The sequence below is a fragment of the Ovis aries genome, chromosome 2 (assembly GCF_016772045.2).
Source record: "Ovis aries strain OAR_USU_Benz2616 breed Rambouillet chromosome 2, ARS-UI_Ramb_v3.0, whole genome shotgun sequence".
Taxonomy (NCBI): Eukaryota; Metazoa; Chordata; class Mammalia; order Artiodactyla; family Bovidae; genus Ovis; species Ovis aries.
Genome location: NC_056055.1, coordinates 126,987,720 through 126,999,402, shown reverse-complemented (window position 1 = coordinate 126,999,402; position 11,683 = coordinate 126,987,720).

Below are 11,683 nucleotides of genomic sequence, written 5' to 3'. Positions count from 1 at the left end.
CACTTTACCCCATTCCCCAAAATGTCCTCATAAAGGTTTAATTTACAACTGCAACTTATCCAAAAAGTGATCAGTTTTTTTTTCATTGTCAAGTCTAACCTTATTCTTCATATACTCTCCCATATTATTTCTTGTGTATCTTTTAACTCCTTTTGAATTCCACTTTATGCATGTAAGCACATACCAGTCACCACTTCTAACCTTAATCTTAACTCAGCTTTTTTTTTTAAACTTATGATTAGTAATGGCAAGTGCATTTCATTTATTAAATTTACAAACACTAGAAGGTTTTCAAAAATTGACTTGTTTCTACAAGAATTCCAAAGTGGAATGGCTAGAGAGGTTTTGTTAATATTTACTGAACTTGTAAAAGTACCATGCTGGACACTGAGGAGTGTGCAAAAGTAAACTAAACACAAGACTTAGCCGTGTCTCCTTACTGTCTGTCTGTTCACAGTTCTGACAGAATCCATAAACAAGCTTATAGGCACCTATACTATTATCTATATAAAGAATTACAGACTTACTTGTTGAAAAACATCTTATAGGTAGTAACTGCTACTGCTAAGTCGATTCAGTCATGTCCGACTCTGTGGGGCCCCATAGACGGCAGCCCACCAGGCTCCCCCGTCCCTGGGATTCTCAGGCAAGAATACTGGAGTGGGTTGCCATTTCCCTCTCCAGTGCATGAAAGTGAAAAGTGAAAGTGAAGATGCTCAGTCGTGTCCAACTCTTAGCGACCCCATGGACTGCAGCCTACCTGGCTCCTCCGTCCATGGGATTTTCCAGGCAAGAGTACTGGAGTAAATGAAATAGTAAATATTATCTATCTTATAATTAGGTCTAAGTAAGTGCCTGTGGAATTAGCTCAAAAACCAGGGCTACCTGGGAGACATATTAAGTAATATGTATGATAAAAGTAACATACATCAGAACTGTCTGCAATCATATCAGTATCATTGGGTATTTAAAGACAGCGGGGAGAATTAAAGATTTTAATGGCAACTGCACAACAATGACATGCAAATTCATTAAGTGTTCCATATTTTCAGGCTTCCCAGGTGGCGCTAGTGGTAAAGAACCCACCTGCCAATGCAGGAGATGTAAGAGAGACAGGTCCGATGCCCAGGTTGGGAAGGTCCCCTGGAGAAGGAAATGATAACCCGCTCCAGTATTCTTGCTTGGAGAATCCCGTGGAAGAGGAACCTGGTGGGCTGTTACAGTCCGTAGGGTCACACGAGCGCCACTGAAGTGACTTAGTACGAAGTCACTTCAGTGCTTGTACATCAGTGCAACATTTGTAGGTCAGCTACCATGCTGAGTATAAATTATTGATCATATGTAAAAAATACTAGTGATTTACTGACTTGAGTCTTTTATATATATATATTTAACATTCGACTTGCATTTAGGTCGCAAAGAATCAGACATGACTGAGTGACTCAACAACAATTGACCTTTCAAAACCACAGGTTCAGTCACATACAGATCTTTTTCAATAAATAGGTTCTACAGTACGTAATCCATGGTTGGCTGAATCCAGAAATGCAGAATTTCAGATACATAGTGCCAACTCTATGAAGTTATACATGAGTTTTTGACTGCTGGAGGTTGGCACTCCTCACCCCCACATTATTCAAGGGACAGCTGTCTCCTTGATGGGTATATTTTATGAGCAGTAACTCACCAGAATAATGGATGGAGGCTGATGTCAAACAGGGCCATTTCAATAATAAATCCCGAAATGTGGTGTCTTGATCATTTGGTTGTATTATCTTGTCACTGGAGTGGATGATTTAGCAGCCTGCTCTGAAAATTTGTAATCATATTTGAAAAGTTCTGTTCTGCTCTAAATTAGTTTGTTTGCCTAAGATTCAAAAGTGGATAAGTAAAATAGCTCAGTAGGAAAAATAGTAGGTTCCAGTACAAGATGACTCCCAAATTCACCTCCTCCCATGGACAAATTAAATAATAGCTGCATACAGAACAGTGCTCTCTGAAAGAAGTCCAGAATTTAGCTGAGTAACTTTTTACACATCAGGTGGATGAGAAAAAGCCCACATTGGAATGGGTAGGAGAGGCTGAAGACACAGTCTCACCATAAACCCCACCTGACACAGTGACCCAACCAGGGGGGAATCTCAGACTACAAGTTTCTCCTAAGGATCAAAAGGTTTGGACCCCACAGCTTGTGCTGCAGCTTTTAAGACTTGGAGAGATGGACCCCTAAAACATGTAGCTTTGAAAGCCAGCAAGGGATTGCATCTCTCAGACCTGCGAGCTAGTGCAATCTGAGAAGCAGTTCCTCACAAGCTTGTATGGACTTACTGTGGCTAATCCCCCAAGGCTTAGCCCACAGGGAATATCCTGAAGCTGCCCAGTCTTAATGTAAAACAGGCCTGTTTGCTTATCTTAAATGCTTTAACCTGAAGAACAGACTTCCTTACTCTCCAGAGACCCTGGAGGTGTGCAGGCGTGTGCTGTCCCTCTACCTCACTCCAGATCACCAGAACTTCCTGGGAAGGCGCTTGTGCAAACGTCTGGTGCCCCAGCTATTGTGGTTGCCACCCATGGGACTGATCACCTGGCTCTGGTGGCAGCAGTGCTTGTGATCCTGTAGGACTGTAGCAAATAGTCCATAATGCGCTGTCCCTGCAAGCCTCAGTGCAGAGAGCAACGACCATCTCCCAGTCTCCCCCTAAAAGTGGTCTGTTTGTGTACTCTACAATCCACTGCCTGAGAATACAGTTTCCAATCAGCCTGCATCCAAGTGCTGAATAATATCCTCCTCTTTGGGACACTGACACGTCTTGGTACACTTCCACTACTGAGAGCCTCTGAGAAAAAAAAGTCTGCTTGATCACAAAGGTATTAGAGCCAAGGGCTAGGGCATGGTTAAACGATAAGGTTAATCTACACAAAAGTACTCCTTATAGAAACCAACAAAAGAGTCAAGGAAAATGAAACAAAGGACTATGTTCCAAACAAAAGGACACAAGAAAACTTTAGAAAGAGATCTTGATTAAATAAATGCTAACTATTGCCATAAAGGTATTTCCTGACGCTACCCCGCGTCCGAGGCCAGGGGCGGTGACCCTGAGGAACGACCCCGAGCCCGAGGCCAGGGGCGGTGACCCTGAGGAACAACCCCGAGCCCGAGGCCAGGGGCAGCAGCTGAGAGGAGCCACCCCAGGAGCGGTGGCTGCGCAGGCGCAGGAGGGCCTAGAGCAGCTATCCCACATTGAACGTCAGGAACAGCGGCGGTAAGGAGATACCCCTCGTCCAAGGTAAGGAGCAGTGGCTGTGCTTTGCTGGAGCAGTAGTGAAGAGATACCCCACGCCCAAGGTAAGAGAAACCCAAGTAAGGTGGTAGGTGTTGCAAGAGGGCAACAAAGGGCAGACACACTGGAACCATACTCACAGAAAACTAGTCATTCTAATCACACTAGGACCACAGCCTTGTCTTACTCAATGAAACCAAGCCATGCCTGTGGGGCAACCCAAGACGGTAGGGTCATGGTGGAGAGGTCTGACAGAATGTGGTCCACTGGACAAGGGAATGGCAAGCCACTTCAGTATTCTTGCCTTGAGAACCCCATGAACAGTATGAAAAGGCGAGATGATAGGATACCAAAAGAGGAACTCCCCAGGTCATTAGGTGCCCAATATGCAACTGGAGATCAGTGGAGAAATAACTATAGAAAGAACGAAGGGATGGAGCCAAAGCAAAAACAATACCCAGTTGTGGATGTGACTGGTGATAGATGCAAGATCTGATGCTGTAAAGAGCAATATTGCAAAGGAACCTGGAATGTCAGGTCCATGAATAAAGGCCAATTGGAAGTGGTCAAACAAGAGATGGCAAGGGTGAATGTTGACATTCTAGGAATCAGCGAACTAAAATGGACTGGAATGGGTGAATTTAACTCAGATGACCATTATATCTACTATTGTGGGCAGGAATCTCTCACAAGAAATGGAGTAGCCATCATGGTCAACAAAGAGTCCGAAATGCAGATGCAATCTCAAAAATGACAGAATGATCTCTGTTCGTCTCCAACGCAAACCATTCAATATCACCATAATCCAAGTCTATGCCCCAGCCAGTAACGCTGAAGAAACTGAACTTGAACAGTTTTATGAACCTACAAGACCTTTTAGAACTAACACCCAAAAAAGATGTCCTTTTCATTATAGGGGACTGGAATGCAAAAGTAGGAAATCAAGAAACACTTGGAGTAACAGGCAAATTTGGCCTTGGAATGCAGAATGACACAGGGCAAAGACTAATAAGAGTTTTGCTAAGAAAATGCACTGGTCATAGCAAACATCCTCTTCCAACAACACGAGAAGACTCTACACATGGATATCACCACATGGTCAACACCGAATCAGATTGATTATATTCTTTGAGGCAAAAATGGAGAAGCTCTATACAGTCAACAAAAACAAGACCAGGAGCTGACTGTGGCTCAGATCATGAACTCCTTATTACCAAATTCAGACTGAAATTGAAGAAAGTAGAGAAAACCACTAGACCATTCAGGTATGACCTAAATCAAATCCTTCATGATTGTACAGTGGAAGTGAGAAATAGATTTAAGGGCCCAGATCTGATAGACCTGAGTGCCTGATGAACTATGGAATGAGGTTTGTGACACTGTACAGGAGACAGGGATCAAGACTATCCCCATGGAAAAGAAATGCAAAAAAGCAAAATGGCTGTCTAGGGAGGCCTTACAAATAGCTGTGAAAAGAAGAGAGGCAAAAAGCAAAGAGAAAAGGAAAGATATAAGCATCTGAATGCAGAGTTCCAGAGAATAGCAAGAAGAGATAAGAAAGCCTTCTTCAGCGATCAATGCAAAGAAATAGAGGAAAAGAACAGAATGGGAAAGACTAGAGATCTCTTCAAGATTATTAGAGATACCAAGGGAACATTTCATGCAAAGATGGGCTCGATAAAAGGACAAGAATGGTCTGGACCTAACAGAAGCAGAAGATATTAAGAAGAGGTGGCAAGAATACATGGAAGAACTGTACAAAAAAGATCTTCACGACCCAGATAATCATGATGATGTGATCACTCATCTAGAGCCAGACATCTTGAAATGTGAAGTCAAGTGGGCCTTAGAAAGCATCACTATGAACAAAGCTAGTGGAGGTGATGGAATTCCAGTTGAGCAATGTCAAATCCTAAAGGATGATGCTGTGAAAGTGCTGCATTCAATATGCCAGCAAATTTGGAATAGTCAGCAGTGGCCACAAGACTGGAAAAGGTCAGTTTTCATTCCAATTCCAAAGAAAGGAAATGCCAAAGAATGCTCAAACTACCGCACAATTGCACTCATCTCACATGCTAGTAAAGTAATGCTCAAAATTCTCCAAGCCAGGCTTCAGCAATACGTGAACCATGAACTCCCTGATGTCCAAGCTGGTTTTAGAAAAAGCAGGGGAACCAGAGATCAAATTGCCAACATCCGCTGGATCATGGAAAACCCAAGAGAGTTCCAGAAAAACATCTATTTCTGCTTTAATGACTATGCTAAAGCCTTTGACTGTGTGGATCACAATAAACTGTGGAAAATTCTTCAAGAGATGGGAATACCAGACCACCTGACCTGCCTCTTGAGAAATCTGTATGCAGGTCAGGAAGCAACAGTCAGAAAGAACTGGACATGGAACAACAGACTGGTTCCAAATAGGAAAAGGAGTACGTCAAGTCTGTATATTGTCACCCTGCTTATTTAACTTCCATGCAGAGTGCATCATGAGAAACGCTGGACTGGAAGAAACACAAGCTGGAATCAAGATTGCCAGGAGAAATATCAATAACCTCAGATAGCAGATGACACCACCCTTATGGCAGAAAGTGGAGAGGAGCTAAAAAGCCTCTTGATGAAAGTGAAAGAGGAGAGTGAAAAAGTTGGCTTAAAGCTCAACATTCAGAAAACGAAGATCATGGCATCTGGTCCCATCACTTCATGGGAAATAGATGGGGAAACAGTAGAAACAATGTCAGACTTTATTTTGGGGGGCTCCAAAATCACTGCAGATGGTGACTGCAGCCATGAAATTAAAAGACGCTTACTCCTTAGAAGAAAAGTTATGACCAACCTAGATAGTATATTCAAAAGCAGAGACATTACTTTGCTGAATAAGGTCTGTCTAGTCAAGGCTATGGTTTTTCCTGTGGTCACGTATGGATGTGAGAGTTGGACTGTGAAGAAGGCTGAGCGCCGAAGAATTGATGCTTTTGAACTGTGGTCTTGGAGAAGACTCTTGAGAGTCCCTTGGACTGCAAGGAGTTCCAACCAGTCCATTCTGAAGGAGATCAACCCTGGGATTTCTTTGGAAGGAATGATGCTAAAGCTGAAGCTCCAGTACTTTGGCCACCTCATGCAAAGAGTTGACTCATTGGAAAAGACTCTGATGCTGGGAGGGATTGGGGGCAGGAGGAGAAGGGGACGACCGAGGATGAGATGGCTGGATGGCATCACGGACTCGATGGACTTGAGTCTGAGTGAACTCCGGGAGATGGTGATGGACAGGGATGCCTGGCATGCTGCGATTCATGGAGTCGCAAAGAGTCGGACACAACTGAACGACTGAACTGAACTGAACTCCCTGACACATGAGCAAAGTGAGAATGTCAGCACAGAAATAGAAAATGTAGCAAATAAAAATAACACAGTTGAGGAATACAATAACTGAAAAATTCAATACAGGGATCAAGAGTAGACTAAGAAAAATCATTATGTGAAGTCAAAGACCAGATGGTAGAATTCAATCAGAGCGACAAAAAGCAAAAAAATCAAGACTGAAGATAGCTTATAGGACACCATCAAGCAACCCAGAGGTTGCACTACCAGGGTCCCAGAAAGGAAAGGGAGAAGGGACAGAAAATTTTGGAAAGATAATGGGTGTAAGCTTTACTAACCTGGGGAAAAAAAAAGACACCCAGATCCAGGAAGCTCAAAGTTCTAAATACGATCTAAAGAGACCCGTACTAAGACAACTTATTATAAATTGCCAAAGACAGAATCTTAAAAACAGCAAGATGAAAAACAAACAAACAAACAAACTTGTTCCATAGAAGGGAACTCCAGTAAAACTATAAATGGGTTTTTCAGCAGAAACTGTGCAGGCCAGGTGGGAGTGACATGGTGTATTCAACATGCTGAAAGGAAATAAACTGGCAAAAGTTGTCCTTCAGAATTGAAGAGTTTTCTTGAAAAGCAAAAGCTAAGGACATCATCACCACTAGACAGGCCTCATAACAAATGTTAAAGGGGGCTCTTCAAGCTGAACTAAAATGGAAGTAGGGCTTCCTAGGTGGCACAGTGGAAAGAATCTGCCTGCTAATGCAAGAGATGCAAGATCAATACCTGGGTCAGGAAGATCCCCTGCAAAAGGAAATGTCAACCCACTGTAATATTCTCACCTGGAAAATCCTACGGACAGAGGAGCCTGGTGGGCTATAATCCATGGGGTCACAAAGAGTCAGACATGACTCAGCATGCACAAAATGGCATTAATTAGTAAGAGGAAAAATGAAAATATAAATCTCACTGGTAAAGGTAAATATATAATTAATTTGGAATACTGTAATGCTGGTGAGTTTATCATTTACAAATCTAGTTGTGAAGGTTAAAAGACAAAAGTAACCATAATGAATTACAATAATTTCCTAATGGATATACAAGATAAAAAGATGTAAATTGTAATAAGACCCAACTGTATGCTACTGATGACTCACTTCAGCCTTAAGGACACAGGTAGTCTCAAACTTAAGGAATAGGAAAACATTGTAATCACAGGGCTTTTAAACACGTTAGGGCAGATGGACTTAACATTCCATCCAAAAGCAGAAAAATACACGTTTTTTTCAAATGTACATAGAACATTATCCAGGGTAGATCATATGTTGGGCCATGAAAAAAAGGCTCCATAAATTTAAGAAGTTTGAAATCATATCAAGCATTTTCTCTGACCAAAATGGTAGGAAACTAGAGCCCAAGTATAAAAGGAAGACTCTCAAATGTGTGGAGATTAACAACAGTCTCCTGAACAGCAAATGGGTCAAAGAAGAAATCAAAAGGAAAATTAAAAACAAAACTTGAGACAAATGGAAATGCAAAATACCAAAAGTCATGGGACACTGCACGTCTAAGAAGCAAACAGTGATAAGTCTACAGTAAAAGAAAACAGGAAACAAAATTCTCAAACAGCCTAATTACCCCTAAAGGAACTAGAAAAACAAGAACAAAGTCCAAGAGTAGTAGGAAGAAAGCAAATATCAGAGCAGAAATAAATGGAGACTAAAAAGACAACAGAAATTGAGACGGTTTGTTGGAAAGATAGAATTGATAAAACTTTAAATTGAATAAATGAGAAGAAAGGATAATTCCTAGAACATACAATTTAGTAAGATACAGGAAATCTGAACAGACCCATTACAAATAAGGAGGTTGCATCTGTAATCTGAAACTTTTCAGCAAACGCAAGTCTAAGACCAGATGACAACCTTTCTGAAACTCGTCCAAAACATAGAAAAGAGAAACTTCTAAACTCAGTTTAGGAGTTTAGCGTTACTCCAATACAAAAACCAGTCAAGGAAAGGCAGGTTACAAGCCAATGTAAGAAAGGAAAATTACAGGCCAATATCCCTAATGAACAGAAATACAAAAATCCTCAACAGAAGATTATCAAACCTAATTCAAAAATACAGTAAAATGAGCAAACACCATGATCAAGTGGGATATATTCCAGAGATGCAAGGATGGCTCAACATCTGCTAATCATCTACAAATCACATTTTAAAACATGAAATATAAAAATCATATGATCAAATTCAACATCTATTCTTAATTTAAAAACTCTCAAAGTAGGTATCAAAGGAATTGTACCTCAACATAACAAAGGCTATGTATGACAAGCTAACAGCATACTCAATGGTGAAAAGTTTAAAGCTTTTGCTCTAAGATCAAGATCATGATAAGGATGCTCACCCTTTCCATTTTTATTTAGCACAAAACTGGCTAAAGCCATTAGGCAAGAATGTTATATATAGAACACCCTGACGACTCTACTGAAAAAAAAAAAAAAAAAAACTGTTAGAACTAATAAATTAGTAAAATTGAAGGATACAAAATGAATACACAAAAGTCAGTTCCATTTCTACACAGTAATAAATCGTGAGAGAAGTTAAAAAAACCATCCCATTTACAATTGCATCAAAAAAGAGTATCTAGTCAGAACCGACTGAGCAACTTCACTTTCAATTTTCATTTTCATGCTTTGGAGAAGGAAATGGCAGGCCACTCCAGTGTTCTTGCCTGGAGAATCCCAGGGACGGGGGAGCCTGGAGGGCTGCCATTTATGGGGTCACACAGGGTTGGACACCTGTGAAGCGACTTAGCAGCAGGAATAAATTTAACCAAGAAGGTTAAAGACCTGTACACTAAAAACTATATTGAAAAAAATTGAAAGACTCAGATCTCATGCTCATGGATTGGAAGAATATTGTTAAGATTTCCATACTATGCATAGCAATCTGTAGACTCTGCAATATCAAAATTCCAATGACATTTTCCAGAGCAATACAACCAGTCTTAAAATTTGTTCACTTCAGTTCAGTCACTCCGTTGTGTCCAACTCTGCGACCCCATGGACTGCAGTACGCCAGGCCTCCCTGTCCATCACCAACTCCCAGAGTTTACTCAAACTCGTCCATTGAGTTGGTGATGTCATCCAACCATCTCATCCTCTGTCGTCCCCTTCTCCTCCTGCCCTCAATCTTTCCCAATCAGGGTCTTTTCAGATGAGTCAGCTCTTTGCATCAGGTGGGCAAAGTATTGGACTTTCAGCTTCAACATCAGTCCTTCCAATGAACACCCAGGACTGATCTCATTTAGGATGGATGGTTGGATCTCCCTGCAGTCCAAGGGACTCTCAAGAGTCTCTTCCAACACACAGTTCAAAAGCATAAATTCTTCAGCACTCAGCTTTCTTTACAGTCCATCTCTCACAATGATACATGACTACTGGAAAAACCACAGCCTTGATTAGACAGACATTTGTTGGCAAAGTAATGTCTCTGCTTTTTAATATGCAGTCTAGGTTGGCCATAATTTTCCTTCCAAGGAGTAAGCGTCTTTTAATTTCATGGCTGCAGTCACCATCTGCAGTGATTTTGGAGCCCCCAAAAATAAAGTCAGCCACTATTTCCACTGTTTCTGCATTTAGTTGCCATGAAGTGATGGGACTGGATGCGTTGATCTTAGTTTTCTGAATGTTGAGCTTTAAGCCAATATTTTCACTCTCCTCTTTAACTTTCATCCAGAGGCTTTTTAGTTCCTCTTCACTTTCTGCCATAAGGGTGGTGTCATCTGCATATCTGAGGTTATTGATATTTCTCCCAGCAACCTTGATTCCAGCTTGCGCTTCAGCGTTTCTCGTGATATAGTTTCATATAAGTCAAATAACTAGGATGACAATGTACAGCCTTGACGTACTCCTTTTCCTATTTGGAACCAGTCTGTTGTTCCATGTCCAGTTCTAACTGTTGCTTCCTGACCTGCATACAGGTTTCTCAAGAGGCAGGTCAGGTGGTCTGGAATTCCCATCTCTTTCAGAATTTTCCACAGTTTATTGTGATCACACACAGTCAAAGGCTTTGGCATAGTCATTAAAGCAGAAATAGACGATTTTCTGGAACTCTTGCTTTTCCATGATCCAGCAGATGTTGGCAATTTGATCTCTGGTTCCTCTGCCTTTTCTAAAATCAGCTTGAACATCTGAAAGTTCACGGTTCACGTATTGTTGAAGCCTGGCTTGGAGAATTTTGAGCATTACTTTACTAGCATGTGAGATGAGTGCAATTGTTGAGCATTCTTTGGCATTGCCTTTCTTGTGGATTGGAATGAAAACTGACCTTTTCCAGTCCTGTGGCCACTGCTGAGTATTCCAAATTTGCTGGCATATTGAGTGCAGCACTTTCACAGCATCATCCTTTAGGATTTGACATTGCTCAACTCGAACTCCATCATCTCCACTAGCTTTGTTTGTAGTGATGCTTTCTAAGGCCCAATTGACTTCACATTCCAGGATGTCTGGCTCTAGGTGAGTGATCACACCATTGTGATTATCCGGGTCGTGAAGATCTTTTTTGTATAGTTCTTCTGTGTATTCTTGCCACCTCTTCTTAATATCTTCTGCTTCTGTTAGGTCCATACCATTTCTGTCCTTTATTGAGTCCGTCTTTGCATGAAATGTTCCCTTCGTATTTTTAATTTTCTTCAAGAGATCTCTAGTCTTTCCCATTCTATTGTTTTCCTCTATTTCTTTGCATTGATCGCTGAGGAATGCTTTCTTATCTCTCCTTGCTATTCTTTTGGAACTCTGCATTCAAATGGGTATATCTTTCCTTTTCTCCTTTGCTTTTTGCTTCTCTTTTCACTGCTATTTGTAAGGCCTCCTCAGCCAGCCAGTTTGCTTGTTTGCATTTGTTTTTCTTGGGGATGGTCTCGCTCCCTGTCTCCTGTACAATGTCACGAACCTCCATCCATAGTTTGTCAGGCACTCTATCAGATCTAGTCCCTTAAATCTATTTTTCACTTCCACTGTATAATTGTAAGGGATTTGATTTAGGTCATACCTGAATGGTCTAGTGGTTTTCCCTACT